The sequence below is a fragment of the Meleagris gallopavo genome, chromosome 1, assembly GCF_905368555.1.
Source record: "Meleagris gallopavo chromosome 1, MGAL_WU_HG_1.1, whole genome shotgun sequence".
NCBI lineage: Eukaryota > Metazoa > Chordata > Aves > Galliformes > Phasianidae > Meleagris > Meleagris gallopavo.
The window spans coordinates 28,368,106-28,389,031 of record NC_139404.1 but is presented as its reverse complement, the minus strand read 5'-3'; the positions used below and the strand labels follow the sequence as shown (position 1 = coordinate 28,389,031).

Genomic DNA, 20,926 nt, shown 5'->3' with positions numbered 1-20,926 from the left:
ATGAAGAAAAACACATTATTTAGTAATAACTCACCTATTACTTTAAAATAAATTCCTACTACTAAACAACTTCAACAGGCAGCACACATGGTTTAACAATTACATTTTTACGCAAATAAAATCCCTACCTCACTGCTATTTGACCCTGTTGTTTCAGATTTCAAATAGAAAATTTCAGAAAGCCCAGTAAGAAAAAAACAGAAGCTCATCAGACACACAAAAATATTTAACTTGACCTTTTTCAGCAGCAAAGCAATACACTATATGAATGAAAATTCAAATTGAATATCAAAGAACTCTTAATTATCTGAATTATCTTTATTTATTTAAAGATCAATGCAATCGTAGATCATTGATGCAGTAAAATAAAGAATTTACATACTAATAAAATCACCTAGAGAGAACAGACAAAAAGTAAAGTGTTTACGGGCTCTGAAAAGTCTTAATTTTTAATACCTTCTTAATTTTTCCTTTAAAATAACGAATTACCTTTCTAAAAAAATACTATATTTTTATGCAGATTGAATTTCTTGTAGTTATAAAATGTAGCAGTTTTAATATCCATTTACCATAAAACACTCTAGAAAGTGAAGTCAACAACTTTCATAAGAAAACTTGTAAAGTTTTGCATGTGAAGAAAAAAGTTTACCATTTTTGACCTCTGTTTTCTTTATGCTTAAAAGAGAAATATGAGTTACAATCAAACAGGTATCTTAAGTACAAGTACCCGCAATGTTATACAGACATATAAAAGCAGCAAAGAAGCATTTTAAATGACCACATGGAAAATGGTATTTTAAACCTCACTGACTATACAACGTAAAGCAAGCCAGTGAGAAATGATCCAGGTAAAATGGAGGTATTTCTCATTTCTAACACGGCTAGTTGAGTACCGTTTTGCATTAACTGAAATCTCCTGTCTAAAACCCAAAGAGGAAAGCCTGCACGAGGGAAGAACAGTAATGAAGTTTCAGACTGCCGGCACAGAATGTGACAGTGTGACACTGCCTGAGCCTCCCCCATGGGATCTGGGACTATTCCTGCAACAGAAAGGCAACTGGAAACGCTACACAAAGCAAGATAAGATCAAACATTTAACATGCTTTCTTAAGGATGAAGAATTACATTTTCCTGCTGAGCTCTCAGTAAAGTAAGCTGAAAACAGTTTTCACCCATGAAGTTGTTCAAGCAGAAGTTTCTCCTTTACACCGTGTTCCTCTGAGTCGAGGGAGTAAATCCAGGACAAGCTCAACAGCACTACAGCATGGACCAATAAACATAAAACAAAGCCAGCACTGGCACCAGCAGCTCATCATTCACAAACATGTGACTACGAAGAATATAGTAATAGCTTTGTTCTCACTCTGAAGCAGAGTTATCAAGGAATACTCAGCACAGAAAGCAGAGATAAAAGCACATGTAAGTAGAAAACTCTTCATGGAGTTCTGCTAAAGAGAGGCTTTCAAAGCTTCAAGTTTCTCATTTAGGGACTTTGTAGCAGTATCAAAAAATAAAGTTCAAGCTGTTTCCTTTTTCTACATCAGTGGAATGAAACTGAAGTTTCTTCGAAAAGGGCAAAAATGGAAATAAACATTTATTTATCAGTTTAGAAGATAGTAAGTGTGTGACTGCTCACACTGTGACTATGCAAACTATTTCAGGAAGTTTAAAGACTGCTTTTATTTAGGAAAGCATGTTTAAAATTTGAAATGAAAACATGAGTAGCAACATATTGTGTCACTGCTCTGTTTCAGCAATCAGTAAGGCTCAGTACAAATAAAGCGTAACTCATCTCTAGCCTAGTTCTGTATTCCAAAGGAAATCCACTCCAACAGTCAGATGGAAGATCTGTAGAGAGGTAGAGCAGAGCCGCCGCGTGAGCTGGACTCTGCCACCGGGTCCCATGGGGAGACACGGGGCTGCGGCAAGGCACAGCAGTGCTGGCATGCTACAATCCTCACCTATGAAGCAGTGGGAAGCTGGGCTTGCGTCCTACTTAACGAACTTGATTTAAATTCTTACAGTGAATAAGAACAATCACGTTCCGTAATGTGGACCTTGCTCTTAAAAAATTAATAACAACAAATAAATGAATAACTGGAGGAAGGTGCAATCTCTCAATGTAAGCGCAGGAGGAGGGCAGGAGGCGCTCCGGGCGCGGAGCAGCAGCTCCCTGCAGCCCAGGAGAGGCGCACGGAGGCGCAACTGCGGCCGCGGGGTGGGGGCCGAAGAGCAGCAGCAGATACGGCCCAGAGGGGTACGGCCGTGGATATCTCCGCAGGAGCAGCCCCGGGACGGAGCTGCTGCCCGTGGGGACCCGTGTGGGGCAGTGGCTGAAGGATGTGGCCCGCGGTACGGAGCCGCATTAGAGCGGTGCTGGGAAAGCGGCAGCCCGTGGGAATCCCGCGCGGGATCAGTTCGGGCAGGACGGCATCTGTGGAGCTCGGGCACACTGAGAGCAGAAGAGCGGCAGAGATGAAGCGTTACGGGCTGACCGCTGCCCGTTTCACGTTCCCCCGCCCCGCTCGGGGGGAGAAGGTAGAAAACGGTGGATGGGGGAAGTGTTTTTAGTGTTTTTTTCTTTTCGCTGCTCTAGTCTGTTAGCAATGAGCAATAAATTATATTAATCTCCTTATGCTGAGTCTGTTCTGTCCATGACGGTACTGGTGAGGGAACTCTGTCGTATCTCAGCCTATGAGCCTGCTTTCATTGTACTGTCTCCCCCAGTTCTCCTGTGGAGGGGAAATGAGAGTGGAGCTATGTAGTTTAGCTATCTGTCAGTGAAAACACCACACCCATTCTAGGGTGTCCATATATTTTTTAAATAGATGTGTCGGACACGGGCCCCTCAGACTCACTTAAGGTTCAGAGGAGAGAAGGAGGGAAAATTAGTCTTCCTATTAGCATGTCTGTTTCTCCCTTCTGAGGGATTAACTCAGAATTGATTGCTGACACAAATAACTTTTAGATGCCTGAATTAATTTAGATGAGTTTCACCAAAATACTTAAGACCTTCCCAAACTTCCTCTCAGTTCGCAAGACCTGTGAATGCAGAGGAGCCGGTTGCCATGAGCAGTGCAGTCAGGGATGGCTTCATACTGTGAGCACTGTCCTGGTTTTCTGATTCTAAGCTCCTAATGGAAAGAAAGTCCTTTGCACTTGGGATTCAGCTGATGAAACTCTTGTCTGTTAAAAGGAAGATGAAATCAAGATAAGTGAACTAATTATGGAAAGTAATCTCAGTGTAATTCTTGATACTAACCTTTTCTCACTTTCCCAGTTAGACACGGTAAAAATACCTCACAACATTTCCGGGGAACTAACAAAAGCAGTTTCCAAACTCTTCACAGAGACATTCTCAAGAGATTACACTTAATGAGGAAGGCTAAGGCTGGAAGGAAAGGGAATACATATAAAAGGAAAGCAAGAAAGTTCTTCTGTGTGTTCTGAAGGTACTTGACAGTGCATTTGTCTAGCAATCAAGCATCTGAAAAGATTTAATAGGCAGGGAAAGCTGGAGGTCAATGAACACTAGAGAAGACAGTCAGTCAAGTGAAATTATAACAGTGCAACATAAGAGTAACTTGATTGGGTTTCTTGTATCTTATTTAATAATTCTTACAGCACAAATGCTTTTCCTTGCTCATTAGATTACTGAATTAGGTACTTCAACTGTAAAGGAGTCTGATGTTCCCTCAGGAGCTCAAGTGTAATTTACGAATTCACCTGATAGTATTTTGAAAACTTTTCAAGAGCTACAACAACTGTTAGCTGTAACACAATACCAAGAAGAAAACTTTAAGGAACACATTAGAGGACAATTTCTCTAGATACTGGAAGTATCAACTTTTACTCAGGTTTTGCAGCTATATAGTACAAACTAACTGTACTATGCTGAGGACATTGCATATTGTCACTTTTTCATTAACTACTAGAAACCAGTGAGGGAAAAGAAAAACTGGGAATTGTTTGAATCTAGTGTCTTTATCAAAGGAAAATGTGCTTTCCATGTGACCCTTGAGGAGCACCTCCATCTAATGCTTTATCTCTGTTCTTCAGTAGTCTCTTACACCTCAGAGCTCTCTGCCAATATTTACCACATTTCCTGGCAACCTTAGAAGAAAACAAGCAGATCACTCTATGATAAACAAATGGAAATATCATAAACTAAGTCTACGTTACAATGGATTTAAAATACTCAAGAAAATATATGTGAGGAAAAAAGTGTATATATAAAAGGAACGGACAGTGTTTTTAAATGACACTTTTATATATACATACACACATGTAGTAATGTACTCAACCATAGTAAATAGTAACTTATAGCTTCCTGCAGGTAGCAAAACAAAGCACTAATAATACCATGCACTTCACATGATTTGGTGACCAAAAATAAGCCACAGTAATAGCTTACTTTGAACTCTTGTACAATACGCATTGCAAACCATTACCAGTAATACTTCCATCAATTTGCATAAAATATTCACAGAATGATGATCAGAGGGCTGGAGCACCTCCCCTATGAAAACAGGCTGAGGGAGCTGAGCTTGTTCAGCCTGGAGAAAACAGGCTGTGGGGAGACCTCACTGCAGCCTTTCAGTACCTAAAGGGAGCCTATAAACATGAGGGGAATCAACTCTTTGAAAGGGTTGATAACTGCAGGACAAGGGGAAATGGTTTTAAGTTGAGGGAGGGGAGATTTAGGTTGGATATCAGGGGAAAGTTCTTTATTATGAGAGCGGTGAAGTGCTGGAACAGGCTGCCCAGAGAGGTTGTGGATGCCCCGTCCCTGGAGGTGTTCAAGGCCAGGTTGGATGGGGACCTGGGCAGCCTGGTCTAGTATTAAATGGGGAGGCTGGGGCCCTACCTGTGGCACAGGGGTTGGAGATTCATGATTCTTGAGGTCCTTTCCAACCTGGGCCATTCCGTGATTCTGTGATAATGGTTTGGACTGGAAAGGGCTTTAAAGACTACAGAGTTCCAACCCTCCTGCTGTGCAAAGGTTTGCTACCCAGTAGATCAGGCTGTCCAGGGCTCCATCCAACCTGGCCTTGAACACCTCCAGGGATGGGACATCCACAATCCCTCTGGACAAACCGTTCCAGTGCCTCACCACCCTTTTAGTGACAAATAAAGTTAGGATAGCTTTAAATACTGTCAAAAGTTCCAAAAAAACAGTCTGCATTCTGTATTTAAACATAAAAAAAAATACTGATGGAATAGCATGTGAAATGACTGATCCAAGGAACTCATAGTCTAGTGTTAGTCAATGAATGATACTTCTCCAGAGGGAGGACAGATGTGTCAGGCAATCTATCAGCTGAACCAGATAATCAAAAATTTCATAAGTTGCAATAATTGACTCACAAGCATTTTACTGGCTGAACTCCATGACATAGACTAATGAGTTCAAAAAGAAACCAGCAATCTGCGAAAATTATTCTCTACTTGCAGAAATTATGAAGCATCTTTACCAAGTTCTATCTTTTTTCCCTTTTCTGTGAAATATAGTGGAAATTATTTATCAAAGATCTGGAGGCAAAGGACAATATCAAGGGGTTGTTCACAGACTCTTTCATTAACCTGTCTACACAGAATCAAAGTTAAGTATGAAAATCCAGAAATTCTCTATATCTTTTCAATTTGCAAAGTCAACATGAAGCCTTACACATTATTCTGCTTTTATTACTAATTTTTTTGCAAGTAACATTTGACTCCAAGTGACACTAAGTACGTCATTTTATATACAAACACACGCATAGGAAATCTGTATTTTATATTAAATTACTTTGTTATTTTTGACCAAAAATATCAAATTGTTCATGTGATTTTCTTGGGCTTAACTTTCAACACTTAGTACTTAACATACACTGAAACATGTCAGGAAAACACTGACATTTTGACTGACATCACATTAAAATATATCCTGAAACATGCATACACACACTTCCCATTTAGCAGTCACCATTCAATGATTTAAGTTTTGCAATTACTGGTATTTAAGTTAATTACCTTTCAACACACAAAACATCATAGTTCTTTTCCGTCGAGGAAATCCTAAGGCTTTTTCATTTTATAGATTGATGGAGTATTAAATGCCATTAATGGAGCACTCTTTAGTTAAAGAAGGAGAATCTCATTTTCACAAGATTAACAAACTTTAAATTGTGTTAAATCAACAAAAGTACTAGTCATGTACATCTATCTATGTCATATTCTTTTCTAATATTGTTTGGCATGTGATGTAATTCATAATTCACCATTCACTTTCAAGAGAAACATGATTCATACTTTTGTGGGCACATTAAGTCATCACAATATTTACTTTATAATTGTTGCTTTATTAATAAGCACTTAGCTGCATGCTTGTATGGAGCCCAAATTATATCATTTTTGCAGCTGTCAGTCATGTGCCACACAATCCTACAATACTAGAAAAATTCATAATCATTTTGCTGATTGTCAGCAAAACTACAATGGACAGTATTATCATTGCTGGCAAACAAATGTCAGAGAGCCCTCAGAGAGTCATGCTGCATGCGAAACACTGGAAATCGTATTTCTAGAAGGGATCACTACTACTCCCATGCCTGTCATTGCACAAAGTACCCTACTAAAGACTGAAGGCCACATAAAAAATGAGATAATTGGCAATTAAACTGTTGGGAGATTCTAAGTGGTTCAGTTGTTACTGGGCTTCATCCAAGTCTGAAAGAAATTGCTGAAAGCCTCCCCGCGATGATGCACGCTGTAAATAAAGCTCTTAAAATAAAACCTATTCAACTCTAAGCCTGAAGTTATGTTCTATATTTTACACATTTATAAGTACTAAGAACAGTGAATTCCTACCATTTATCAATTTTATTTTTAGCACATATTCCCTCTGAAATGCTTAATTAGGTAATCTAATGTTCCACTTTACTATGGCATTTATCTCTGCAGAGACATCAATAAATGGCACACAAATAAAAATCTAAGCAAAGCCTGAAGTATTTCATGATAATTCTTGTGAATTCAAAAGATACAGTAAACATCAGCCAGTTTAATAAATAAGCAAATATTGACATTTTAAAAATAAACCAGGGCGTCAAATACAGCTGGTAACAAAATTAACAGGAACTAATATACCAAAAATATCCATCTGTTGCCTGTGTAGTTTCTTATCCTCTTTGCATTTCCCATCTTTTCTTACTCAACTTACAAAATGTATTTTAAGTGAATGGCTTGAACTTAGTGGTCATCAGGGATGACCCCACGAGTATACCTTTCACTTTTAATCAGATTTAAGTACTAATGCTTTCACTGAGGATAAATGTTAAATTCTGGAATAATTTTCCCAAGACCAAATAGAATTTTTTCTATACCAGTTACATTTGGCCTCCTGAGTAGCCTTTGTTCAAACATACTGGCATTGCTCTAGAGAATCTTTTCACCTAAGAAAGTGGAAAAGCTGGCGAGACCTACTTTAAAATACTTGTATGCTGACACTGCTTTCAAATGAACATCTAATTCATAAGATTAATGATACAGCTGAACAGTTCAATGGGATATGCAAATTATTTACCCTGACCAAAACAAAAGAAAAAAAAAAACAATCCTACCCCATACTCCACAAACAAGCAATCTGTTGTGCATTATTGGGTAAGGAAGGAGAGAGATGCATGACTTTATAAAAAAGCTTGGAACCCTTTTCTCCCAAAATGTTCATTTGTAGCTTCTGCATAATTTTTCTTCAGTATAACTCTACAAAAAGATTTGTCTCCTCTGTGTATTGGAGTGTGCCACCAAAATCCACATGCAGCACTGTCCTCGTTATTACAGTACTTATCCTGAAGATGAGGACAAAAACCTTTTTTTTTAAATGGCAGAAAACAGCAACATTCTGCTTTCAGTAACAGGTCTTTTACACAAACCAATGCTTTGAGCTTGTGGCACTATTTCCAAAGTTACTTATATGATTTACCTAAAATTATAATTGCAGCATATTTACACTATCTACTTCCAGTGCTGACAGCAACATCAGTGTGGCAGCATGGGAGAAATTGTTGGTTAATTGCTCAAGAATTTGCCGAGAACCCCAGGAAGACTGCATTCATTGTTGAGCCCCACTGTCCTAGTCTGCTTTCTTACCAATTAAGATTTAAGTGAGCTTAAAATTAGCTCACGCATAATTAAAAATGCTAATGCCTCTGATAGTGGAATAGGCACCTGCTGTTACGTACCTATATTTCTCTACCTTTGCATGGGATGTAGGTTGCTTTGAATTTTATTATTATTTTTTTTTTATCAAAACTAGAATGACAACTTGATAAATTAACAAAGGATCACAACCTGTAGCTCTCTAGAAGGCATATCCAAGACAGCAAGCCCTAGGCAAAGAGTTACTGACTTTGAAATAAATTATTGAATTAGAGAACTAGGTGAAGAAAATTTAAAATATACAAACACGAAACTGAAATGGAATTAAATGATAGAGTGCAATTTTATTTTATCTGATAAGGTTGCTTTTTTTAGCAATAGGGATCAGTATATTGGTTTGGGGACTAACATATTAGTTTAGCAAAAGGAATCAATGAGTGCTAGTTCTAAAACTTTCAATTTCAACTTTGCTTTTGCTCACTGTGTGAACAGCCTTGTTTTCCTCAATGATTCTGTTTCACAGGAAGCACTGGAGTCATAACAGACTACTTTTATCATTGCATTTCACCAGGTGCAAGGATGTTTTCCTCAGATTTTCACATATATTGTTTTGGAAATTGCTCACTATATCCTAACAAACAATGGAAGTTTGCCAAATTGGGAAAAAAACAGCTAAAGGTCAGACAAACGTCTCTGTGATGAAGCTGATGATGGAAAAATGGGGATAAACTGAGTGGTCATACGACCAGCCTAGTTGCAACTAACTGGGCATGCACTGAGGGATATTAGTAAATATTAATGAGTGATTGGAAAAGAATGAATATATATGCCAATGTACTGCATATGTATGTCTTAACTGTTTAAATGTAGACCCTGAACTCCAAGAGAATGCACTCTGTCAAGTTGCCTGGTACATATCGTGAGGAATAATGGAATGCCACTTTCTAACACAGCATTGGAGAGTTTTCCCAGATTTCAGAAGACACATATTCACAAATATAATCATAAATCCTACAACCAGCACATAGACAAAGAGCTTCATTCCACTCAAGTTGGAGAATATTACGGATGCTTGATGCAGTCTAGGACTGAGTTGAGAAAAGAGATGTGGTTCTTGCAGATTAGAAGGTGGCTATTCTCTTTCCTCACAGTTTGGGATCTGCCATTTCCCCTTCTGATTATTACAAGCATAAAGCTTATGCAAGGATCTGACCAATCTGATGGGCTTTGGTGATGGAGTAATGGCATCAGTGGACAAAGGCAAGGCAATTGATATTATCTGGACTTGTGCAAGGCCTTTGACATGATTTCACACCACATCCTTATCTCTAAATTGGAGAGATACAGATTTGAAGGCTGGACTATTCAATAGATAAATAATTGGTTAGATGGTCACAGCCAGAGTTTTGTGGTCAGTGGTTCTACATCCAGGTGGAAGCCAGTCTTGAGTGTTGTCCTCCAGCAATCTGTCCTGGGACCGGTGCTCTTCAGCATCTTTATCAATGGCATGGACAGTGGGATCAAGTGCACCCTAAGCAAGTTTGCTGATGACAATAAGCTGAGCAGTGCTGTCAATACAATAGAAGGGAGGGATGTCATACAGAAGGACCTGGACAGACTTGAAAATGGGCCTGCATGAACCTAATGGTGTTCAACAAAGCCAAGTGCAAGATGTTGCACTTGGCTCAGGGCAGTCTCAGAGTAATATAAAGACTGTGAGAAGACGTCATTGATAGCAGCTCTATGGAGAAGGACTTGGGAGTTCTGGTCGATGAAAAGCTGTACGTGAGCCATCAGTGTGCATTGCAGCTCAGATGGCCAACTGTATTCTGGGCTGCATCAAAGAAATGTGGCAGGTGGGGCAAAGAAGGTGATTGCCTCCCTTGGCTCTGTCCTCTTGAAGCCCAATCTTGGAATACTACATCCAGGCCTGGAGCCCCCAGCACAAGAAAGAAGTAAAACTATTGAAGAAGATCCGGGGAAGGGTCACAGAGATGATCAGAGGGCTGGAGTACATCTCCTATGAAGAAAGGTTGAGGGAGCGGGGTTGTTTTTTTTTTCAATTTGGAGAGTTGAAGGCTCCAGGGAGACCCCACTGAAGCCTTCCAGTACCTGAGAGATTATAAACACGATAGAGACTGACTTTTTACACAGGCAGATAGTGATAGGACAAGAGGTATGGCTTTAAACTAAAAGAGATATTAAATTAGAAATTAGGTGGAAATTTTTTTCTCAAAAGGTGGTAAAGAACTGAAACAGATTGCCCAGAGAAGTTGCAGAAGAGTTCGAAGGCCAGGTTGGCTGGTGCTCTGATATTGCAGAAGTGTGCGGCAAACCCTCTCATGGCAGGGGAGTTGGAATTAAATGATTTTTAAGGCCCCTTCCAACCTAAACCATTCTACGATTCTATGATCTCTTGAGGGCTGAGCATTGGCCATCAATCTCACTGAATCCACACATTAAAAGTAACATGATCCATATAGTTAAATCTACCCATACACACTATATCTACCCTGTTTGCCTTTGAATCTGCTCTCTGAAATCAATTATCATACCTTTTTCTATTAAAGGATTACCCTTGGAATGTTGTTCTCTTGTACACACTGCAGTTCCTCCTGCACTCTAACACAAAAGCTCAACTTGACTTGTCAGCATGACTATTTGTGTAACCTTGTTTTTGAGTTTGCGGCATGCTTTGATACCACACTTACATTTAATGGTTCTTTAAATCAGTTTGGAAGTGCCACTGGATAATTAAAAAGGTGGTTACATCAGAAGCACAGATGCGAGTCAAAAAGCCCTCAAAGTCTTCTTCCTTTTCATGCAGAAGGAGTTTCAATATTCATGGGAAGATCTCCCTTGAGAAAGATGAAAGCCTGGTGTAGAGTCATTCCATGGCTGGCCATTACAGCTTTCTTCAGCTTCACAATTAAATCTTAGAGAGAAACACAACTAGTATGCAGAAGTCTAGGCAGATGTACCCACACTTGCCTGAGCTCAGGCAATTTTGTCTGGTATCAAAGAAAGTAACGCTCAGTCTCAATTCTTAACTTGGAGCAATCACACGTGACCTCATACGTCCTAAGCATCTTTTTTAATCAGGCTGAATCGATGCCTGTTTAGAAACAACACAGGACCTGGTGACATTTTTCCAGAACAAAAGACAAATAACGTTTATATAAAATATGGTTCGGAGGAATAGGAAGGAGACACTGGTATAATAAGATTCTCAGACCTTCAAAAAAGTGTGTCACATTTATTGTAGCTCTGGCTAATCAATAAAATATTCAGTTGCTTAAACTTAGCATGTCATTCAACCTATTCTATATTATTTTGGCTATGTCTTCACTAGGAAATTAAAGATACCCTCACTTATACTGCTTGACACAGAAATCAAGTCAAGGTTTTAAGCAGTCCATATCCACACTACTACCATTCTTTATATACTACAGCAGAATGGCAACATTCAAGCTGTCTCCCAGAAAATGGTTCCAGGATAATATCAATTCCTGAACTACTCTTATTGTTGTTTCTAGGTTTTTCAGACCAAAATCCCAAAAACAGGTTACCATTACAGGCAACTGAGTCCCTGTGCAGAAGAGTATTTCCTGTCACTCTTTGATTGCTAGCACAGAGGCAATGCATGTGTCTCTAAGAAGAGCTCCAGCAAGATGTATCAAGACCAAACACTGCTCCTATACACTTCATACTTGATGGAATCAGTATTTCAAAAATTGTGCAGTTAACAGATTTTGATTCTAACCAAATACTAGTAGCAACTAGAGTTTAAGACTCTTAAGTCTACTTGTGAATTTTTTTTTTTTTTTTCAGTTTGAAAATACACCTTTTTCTTTGGTTATTTAGACCTTTGTCTAATTTTGGTGAGTTTGTGCAACAGCCACCTTGCCTAGGTACACTTCAGAAGGGAGATGTACTTGCTGACAGTGCTGATGTTGTCTTAAAGCTATAGAGCAACTGGAAATAATAAACTTGCAATTTGCATATAGTGGCAACACGAAAGCTCATGTGAAAAAGAAGATGACGTTCAAATTATGGACTGCCATGTGATTATATATAAAAACACTTATTTGGTAAGAACTGTGCAACCAGATTACTACACTAAAGCCACTGCGCTTTGTGTCTTCCATTCTCATATGTATGGTTCTCAAGCTACAAAAAAAAGTCATTCTCTGGTTCCAGATTACCTTTTCCACCAGCATTAATTTCCATCCACATTGTCACACCTTTACAAGATGATTAATTTCTTTATGAAATGTCACTTTAAACACAACAGTCCTTTTGGTCATCCCAAGGCAAAAAACAAAAGTAGCTTGGATGCTAGAAAGTAGAATCACTATTAGAATTAAAAGTTTATTCATATTAGATTAGGTAAATTGAATCAAGTCATGCAGAATAATGTAACACTTAAGAAAATTCTAGAAGAACTTTCCTCAACCTGACATACAGCAAACCTTTAAGACTCACTATAGACTTGTTGAAGAGCAGAAATGGAAAAACACACTAAAAAAACAGTATTATGCTGCTAGCATTAGGAAGTTAAACCACACTGAGAAAAATTAAGTTCAGTAAAGTACTTACTTTTCTTAAAGACAAGCCAGTTGACAACATATAATTGTAATTTAACATGGTATTTTTCTAAAGAAATTGTAATGCCCTTGTGAATGGAGGAATATGACATTACAACACTATGCTGTGACTCATCTACTTGACCAGAAATAATTAGAGTAATTTGTCTCCATTCATTACAAGCAGTACACTTAGGCAATTATGATCAGTTTGTGCATATTTCCTGTGGTATAGCTCCTTTTGAATGCTTTTCTTGAGCATTCTAGCCTTTTTTTACTAGATACATCACTAGAAGAATTAGAGAGGAAAAAAAGTACTAATATTGCCTGGATATTTGTCCAGTATCTGAAGCAATGACTACATGACATTTAACTGCAAAATGTACCTTATACAACACCAACAGAAAAACCACCTTGCTTGCTAAAACCTTGAACAGCCAGCAGAATTCTACAAAACAAAACTGCGTAGGTAATAGGTACCTCTCTTTCCACATTAAAGATTTGGCCCAAATCTCATCAGTACTGGAGCTGAAAGCTTGAATGGCTCAGTGGTTTCAGAATCAATGTTTCTCCTAAATGACAGTGCAAAAAAAGGTTGCAGAGCATGTACATGAAACTGAGATCTGTACATTTTCCGGGTTTTCCATTTCCAGTAACCATCATAAAAGAGTTGTCACCCTGAAGGAGGTTTTCCTTAGCAATACTTGCCCAATGGAACACTGCCATCCAATCTCCTGCAGGTTTTATTGTCTTCTGCAGATGAAATCACCAATGGAGCAAGAGGCAGGTCTGAGCTACCTACCATGTCCACCAGCAGACAAAAGAAAACATACCACTTTCTATCTTGTTGATTTTAGACTAAATATTTCCAAAAGAAAATGTGAAATATTTGGTTCATCATACACTTCGTAAGGAGTTAAAGAAAACTTTGATATTTGCATACTGAAGGTCAGTATTGAACAAATCAATGCAGAATCTGCTCCTCCATTTTTGGAACAAGATTAACAGTTTCATTATGAAACAAATCATAACTAAAAATCAGAGCTAGTTTTTGGACTGAAAAGAAAACAAAATGCATGTTAGAAACATGAGTGTTTAACCCATAATCCTATTATTCTATCAAAGAAAAAAAAAGCAAATGTTAAAGGATTGCTTTTGACAACTATTCAGAACAGCTGAGAGCAAGGCACACTATCACACTGATAGTCTTAGAGTTACATTAGGAAGTATGTGTATTTGTGAGCTGGGAACTTCATCACTTGCCATTGATGCATTCGAAAACACTATGTTTCTGTCCTTTAGTGTGCTGCAACTAGTATGTTACTACTGTTTACTAGAACAATTTCTAGCATAAAACTATGAAAAAATGGTAATTTTCTGATATGTGTACAGAATTAAAATAAGTAACTAACATTTAAGGATGGTAATGGCAGTTCACAAATATTATTGCTACTTACTTAGGGTATATATCTACCAAGTAACACAATTACCAAAAAGACTCACCACATCGTTCACCTGCTGAATCTCTCAGTTTTATCTGCAACAGTAAAAAAAAATTAAAAATAATCACAATTACAAGAATGCAAAAGAACACTGCTTCCACACTGCCTTACATTGGCTTATAGCAGGTAAATTTTTATCCATGTTTGTTTACTCTCCATACTTCAAGTCAAGATTAGCAGCATATTAATTGACTTTTTTTTTTCCTTTTCAAACATCAAGCTTCCATCGTTCTCTTTTTGATTATAAGATCACTGTGAATGATTTGACAAAACATTAGCTGATATCACATGTTTAGGAAGCTCCTTGTTGCTGGATTGCCATGTACTTGGGTAAAAATACATCTGTTCATGAGATACAACTGCTACCTGCACATCGGTAGATAATGTCAAAACAATTACTTAAAACTAGAAATGACTGAAGAAATAAAATCCTGTATAACATATATTCATGCTTGTTTATCTAAAATGAGCAGATGTATGATTAGCATCTCATCTACAAATTTAACATTTGAAACCACATTTGTCAAACAAATACTCTTCTACTTTTCCCTCCACTTTTGTCTTACCAGTGACAGTGAATCAATAACATATCAATAAGGAAACAACTAATTATTTGTACAGCCAACTAATTTTTATGAATCTTTTGTTTCATTATGCTATGGTACTTCTTACTAAATTCCAGTTTATAGGAAACTATAAACAATGTCTGTAAATGGACTTTCATTCCTCTGTGTGGTAGGACAGAAACATATTTCCAAGGAGTTGAAATAGCAACAAACTCCTTTTTATTTAAAAACACAGGTTGGATAAATTTCCAAATCTGTCGTGTAAAGTTTTAAATAATTACATAGTAAATTATTTATATAACACTACATCCATTTTGATTCAATGGAAATGTTTTGTGCCTTGGAACAGTGGAAACTGTCTGCTATGCAGCCATCTCACTCAAATTTATTTATGTCAAATTTGTTTTAATATAAAAAAGCATTCTGGGAAAAGATTTCTATTTTTCTTTAAGAGATATCCAGCTGAGAAGCACAAAGTTTTTGATTAGAAGATGTAATAAGAGACAGTTATTTTCAAATCTGGTCTTCTGAATATTTACTGAATCATTAAAAAGGCAATCTCTTTCAAAAAGTAAATGTTTCAGAGAGAGATATACCAAAATTAATTTCACATCTACAGAGGGGAAAAAAAAAAAGGCAAAACCATCTTCCAGTTGAATAGAATCATATGCAAATACAAATGGAAATAGCATCATCACCTCTTTTCTCATTAAATCTGATCATGCAAATTTTTGACCAGGGACTTGTTAAACTCCACCTCACGATGACAGTGCCAGCATCAACAAACAATGACATCAGGTCTCGTTATGCACTCAAGTTTAAATTACTCCAGTTAGTGAGAAATTCAAAAACTTAATGTAAAAAAGATCTACTTCTTCCATTTTAATAGTTTTCATCTACTACCTCTAACGATAACCAAAAGACCTTTCTCCAAGGAAAATGAACATTAAACCCCAGCTCTCAACAGTCAAAGCTGAAATTCCATTCCTGAGATAAGAACGTTCTTGCACATATTGTACAAGATAACCATCTGTCCAAACGTGTCAATAAAGAATGCTGCTGTTTGAACAGCTACCAAAATTCTGAAGAATAACATAAAGCCTATTCAAAATTAAATGAGTATTTTAAGACTACCAATCTATCGCATTATGCAAAAAGTAACATCATTACCTATTAATTTAAACAGAATTAGATATTAGATCTTTTTATCACAGAATGAAACTCAGTAGAGTTCTTGCTCCTTTGCATCCATGATAATTATTCAAGATGTATTCTGCTATTTTGACAGTTACACCTGTTTTAAGCACCAGGGTAAAAGAAGAAAAAAAGAGGATCACAATGCAGTACATGAACAAAAACAGCGTGCTCACAGTTCTCCATCCTAACATCTAAGGGCACTTCTCAGTATAATCACCCATATGAGTACAAAGAAGCCCATATCAAACAGGTCCACAGAAGATAAAACACTACACCCACAAAGATAACAAATACAAGCTGTGTCTTTGGGGTGTTATCTGGTGAGACTCTGCATGGCTGTGAGTTTCACTAAGCTACAGAAGAGCTGAAAGGAGATAAATAGTACTGGCAAATAGTTTAAGGGAATTTGGTTTTAAAGGACCGTTGAGATTTTCTCTGTTCAGACAATGGTTATGAGGTCAGTGTGTTCTTCCCAATTCTCCTGAGCATGTTTTCTTATTTTTGCAGCCAAGGACTCAGAGTTCTTCCAAACTAAATGTTGTAATCAGGTAACGACATTAAAATGTGGGAGGAAAAAAAAAAAAAAGAAAAAAACAAAATAACCTGAGAGGAGGCAGACATTTTCAGAAAAGGGGTTGCAAGGTCAAGTCTGTTCACATGCACACACGCTGAAACATGTAAAAGCAGAAAAAAAATCACCTGTAGCGGGGGACATATAAAAGCTAAAGCTTTTAGGAAGAGCTTTTTTTTTAGCAAGTCTAGCTTTTTTTTAGCAAGTCTTTGTCATCTTCCTTTTCTGTACTCCTCCTTTTAAAAAGTATTACCTTAAGTAACTGATGACTACAGGCATTCTAGAAATCCCGCACTAAGCACAGGCATTGAAGAAAGCCAAGAACCAGCAGAGTGATTGTTTTGAATTTTTAAGTGGGAAACATAAATTTTGAATAGCTCATCCAATGGAATGTAAATCTGTGATTTCAACAAAGGTTCTGTAGAACTGATGACAAACTGATTCTTTACAATATGCAGTTTGTTGGAAATAAAATGATGTGGGCTTCATTCTTTTTTTTTTTTTTTCCAGAACAAAACAGCTATTTCCATACAACAAAGTATTAGAATCTGTTATTTGTTGATTTATATTTAATGAATGGTTTTAGGCTACTGATCCAGACTACTTATGGACTTTATTAAATTTTTCATTTTGAATATTTAATTATAATTGAGAATGGAATCCTCCTGGGATGAGAAAATATTTTCCTCCAGTTTCCTCCTAATTTATAAGTAAGTGTCCACTGGGAAACTCAGATTTACTGATTACTGAATTTTGTATTTCTCTGGAGAGGAGAAGCAAACAAAGAAAAAAAATTAAGGGAAATGAAGAAGAAAAATAGTAAGTCTGGGGAAATGCATTTTCTAAATCCAGTTTACCAAATTTTAACTATTTGCCTTTTCCATCACAAGAACCATGGCACTGTATCCAGAAGTGATCAGCATTTTTTTGCCATCTGTTGCAGAAGTTTGCTTTTGATTCATCTCACAAAGCATGGCTGTATTTCCATGTTCTTAATCTGCTTTTGTTACACAGATTTTGCAAATGATGCCAGACATGTATGTCAAATCCGGAATTGTATGGTGTTTCTTAAACAGTTTGAAGTGCACGAAAACTTAGGAAAAATTTATTCTCTGAAAGAGTGATAAGGCATTGGAACAGGCTGCCCAGAGATTGGTGGAGTTACATTCCATGGAGGTGTTCAAAAAATGTGCCAATGTGGCACTGAGGGACATGGCTTAGTGGACATGATGGGGATGGGGCAATGGTTGGACTAGATGATTTTGGAGGTCTTTTCCAATCTTTATGATTTTATGATTCTATTGCCAAAATGAGTGTATTGTATCAGTAGCGAGTAACTGAATAACCTGGGATACCATTCCTTCCCTTGAACTATTCATGTATTTCAATACTGCAACTCAAAGAGCTATTAAGTAGGCATTCAAGTCTACGTCAAAAACACTCAACCTTCCCCAAACCCTAGAGACTTGTAAGCAACATAGTCAATTCTATTCCAGATGAACAATTCTGAGCATGAAATTTGAAAATGCACTGCTGTATCTTCAGATAAGTTCTTAAATTTCTGCATCTTTATGATAGCAAAAATTTAAGTACAAAAATGTTTAGGATTAATAACAGTAGCCACACAAAGATTTAGAGGAAAGCAGAATGACTACATCAGAATGAGGAATTGCATTATCCAAAACTGAAGTTCAACAGCACTGAAAAATTATCAAAAAATTAAACACGACCAAAACCCCTCCTTCCTCTCCAGTCCTGAATACTCAGTGCTATGATTACGCATCATCTAATGAAGTTCAGAGGAACACAGGTACAACCACTATCTGATATCTGCTGGATGTTACTTTTTCTCTTACTACCACCAAGCAATATAAACATGACTGAAATACTTTAATGCATGGCCTCCACTCACTGTATTTTGATTTTAACTAGTTAGTAAACCAATAACTGTTATATAAAAAGTAGTTTTCACAAAATAACAATAGCCTTGGGTTTTTTAATGTCACAGTAGTCTTAGCTATTTCCAATGCCTTTGGGCAGCCTGTAAGATCATGAACTCAATTTTTACTTATTACAAACAAAAATACTCAGAAATTTATATGCAACATGTCAATAGGAACAGTAGTGACAAATTCACATTATTTTATTTCATTACAAATAATCGTTCAGAACAAAATTGGAAGCAAACAAAAAAAAGATAGATCTAATTTCCTGCAAGAACACACATTTTAGTTCATTTTATATAAAGCAAATTGTCTAATTTACTTGCAGCATCTTATAAAATTGTCTCGAGACTCAGAAAAAGATATAAATGTGCTATTTATAAATATGGCTTAATGATTCCTCACGAATCTGAATTAGTTTTTTTCAGAGATGACTGAAATCCACAATTCAGTACAGTTACAAAATATAGAATGTCTGCATAATTAGCAAGCTATTCATCACATAAAATTGACAACCCCATATAGTGAAACCATCAAGAGAACACTCTGCAGCCAATATGCTCCAAGGTACATATCGGTGCCAAATGAAATGTTCAGGTAATTAGGAGTCTTGAAATGAAATTAAAACGTAACAGTTGCAATCTATATCTGAAGGATACACTAAATGGCTAAACACCCCCACACACCAAAAAGCACATAAAAAAACCACTTGACTTGGAAATTCAACTATTTTGATGTCTAATGTCAATATCCACAAGAGAGACCGCTTTTCTTCAGAAGTGAAAAGCACAGCCTAAATTTGTTCACATGCTGAGGCATTCAAGCTGCCTTTACCAAGCATCAGAAATGAAACACATTAAATCTGAAGCATCAATTAAGTTCTTTTTTCTAATACACTGTTATTCCATTTCACCATTTGAAACAAAGCTAAGGAAATGGCTTTTGCCATTTAAGTAATAAAGTAATAAAGCAATAAAGTCAAATTTAATTTGTATCCTTGTTCTACATAGCTGTCAATTGAAAGCAATGTGGTATTCCGACAGAAAAGTCAAAGATCATCTAATGGGATACAGACATAACACATCCTGTATAATTTGATGACAACATTGCTCAGGAATCTACAAAGGTATCTAGAGTGAACTTCAAGCAGCTAAGACAGTAGGTTCTGAGGGCATCCTCTCCGGAGAGGGTTCAGATACTGATCAGACAAATATAATATAGAGAAACAATGTTATCTATTAGAAGTAGCTGACTGAACAGTATTTAGAGAACAGTTGATTAAAGAACAGTAATTGCAGTGTTCTTACATTTTCAGGTCAGATCTTTCTTTCTTACTCTCAGTGGACCAACAGTTCTTTAAGAACTGTCCAGTTAATGGCAACTAAAAAGATGAATTAATGTTCTTTTGTGGGCAAAATAAGATGTTATGTAAATTAATTCTCATCTTCAAAGTTCTCTGCAGCTGCAGACCAGGCTCATTACAATCAGTTTTTATGTCAGTGCCATTTCCTGGAAGTCAGCTAACCTATTCCCGATGCATAATTCCACGTGTTACTGTTGTAGATACAACAGCCTTTTAGATATAGTAGAAATCCAGTTTTCTGATGTTTCTTTCTAGGAATTGTAAGAAGACCATCCGAGGATGCAATATTCTTTATGTTATGGTATACCAATGCACTGAAGTTCTTTTTCATTAACAGCTGGAAAGTTTCACAGTAATGCAAACTTCAGCACACCTGCACGTGCTAGTACTGACAAGAGGCTGTGTAACAACATCTGAGGTGATAGTAGTAGCAAATGAAGGAAACATTATCTGTTTTCACTAATAGCTTGATCCTACTAATAGTAAAAGTTTAATTAATAAAAGGTGTTCTAACACATTTTCATTGTGATTTACCTCTCCCTGACTCACTCCTTTAGCAGGGAAGAGAGAATTTACAACTATGTCTGGATGCTCTAAATGAGATCAGGACCAAAGTTTCCTACACTCCCAGATTATATGCATTATAATACTTGCAGAATAAGGTTATCTTCAATGTGGGGTTTTGTTCTTCACACAATTTAAGTCATTTCTGGCAATGTACTCAAATAAATGCTTTTATTAAGAGTTAGAAAAAAAGACACTATGAACTCCAAGACTTTTTCACCTCAGATCTAATATGAAGGGACTCCTCTGTTTTCTTGGACTGCCAGTTTTCTGTGATTTTGCTAATTCTTCGAAGGGCACTGTGATTATATCCATCTAGGATGTCAAAATCATCAGTAACTCTTACTAGCAAAACTTTTAAATGCTTTTCAACAGTGATATCATGCATAACACAACTCACCCTGAACTCCACTACCACTCCATTAAAAAAAAAAAAAAACATACCAAAAAACAGAGGTAACACGTTGCATAAGCCTCACTGTTCAATCATCTGTA

General features: G+C 36.9%; 1 protein-coding gene across 1 annotated transcript in view; it reads right to left on the bottom strand.

Annotated features, from left to right (window-relative positions):
- CNTN1 (contactin 1) overlaps window positions 1-20,926 on the bottom strand; it is a 240,770-nt gene that overhangs the window by 204,766 nt on the left and 15,078 nt on the right. The window contains exon 2 of the mRNA XM_085219578.1: window positions 14,229-14,262. The gene's annotated coding sequence lies outside the window, so the exon portion shown is untranslated. The remainder of the gene's footprint in view (window positions 1-14,228; window positions 14,263-20,926) is intronic.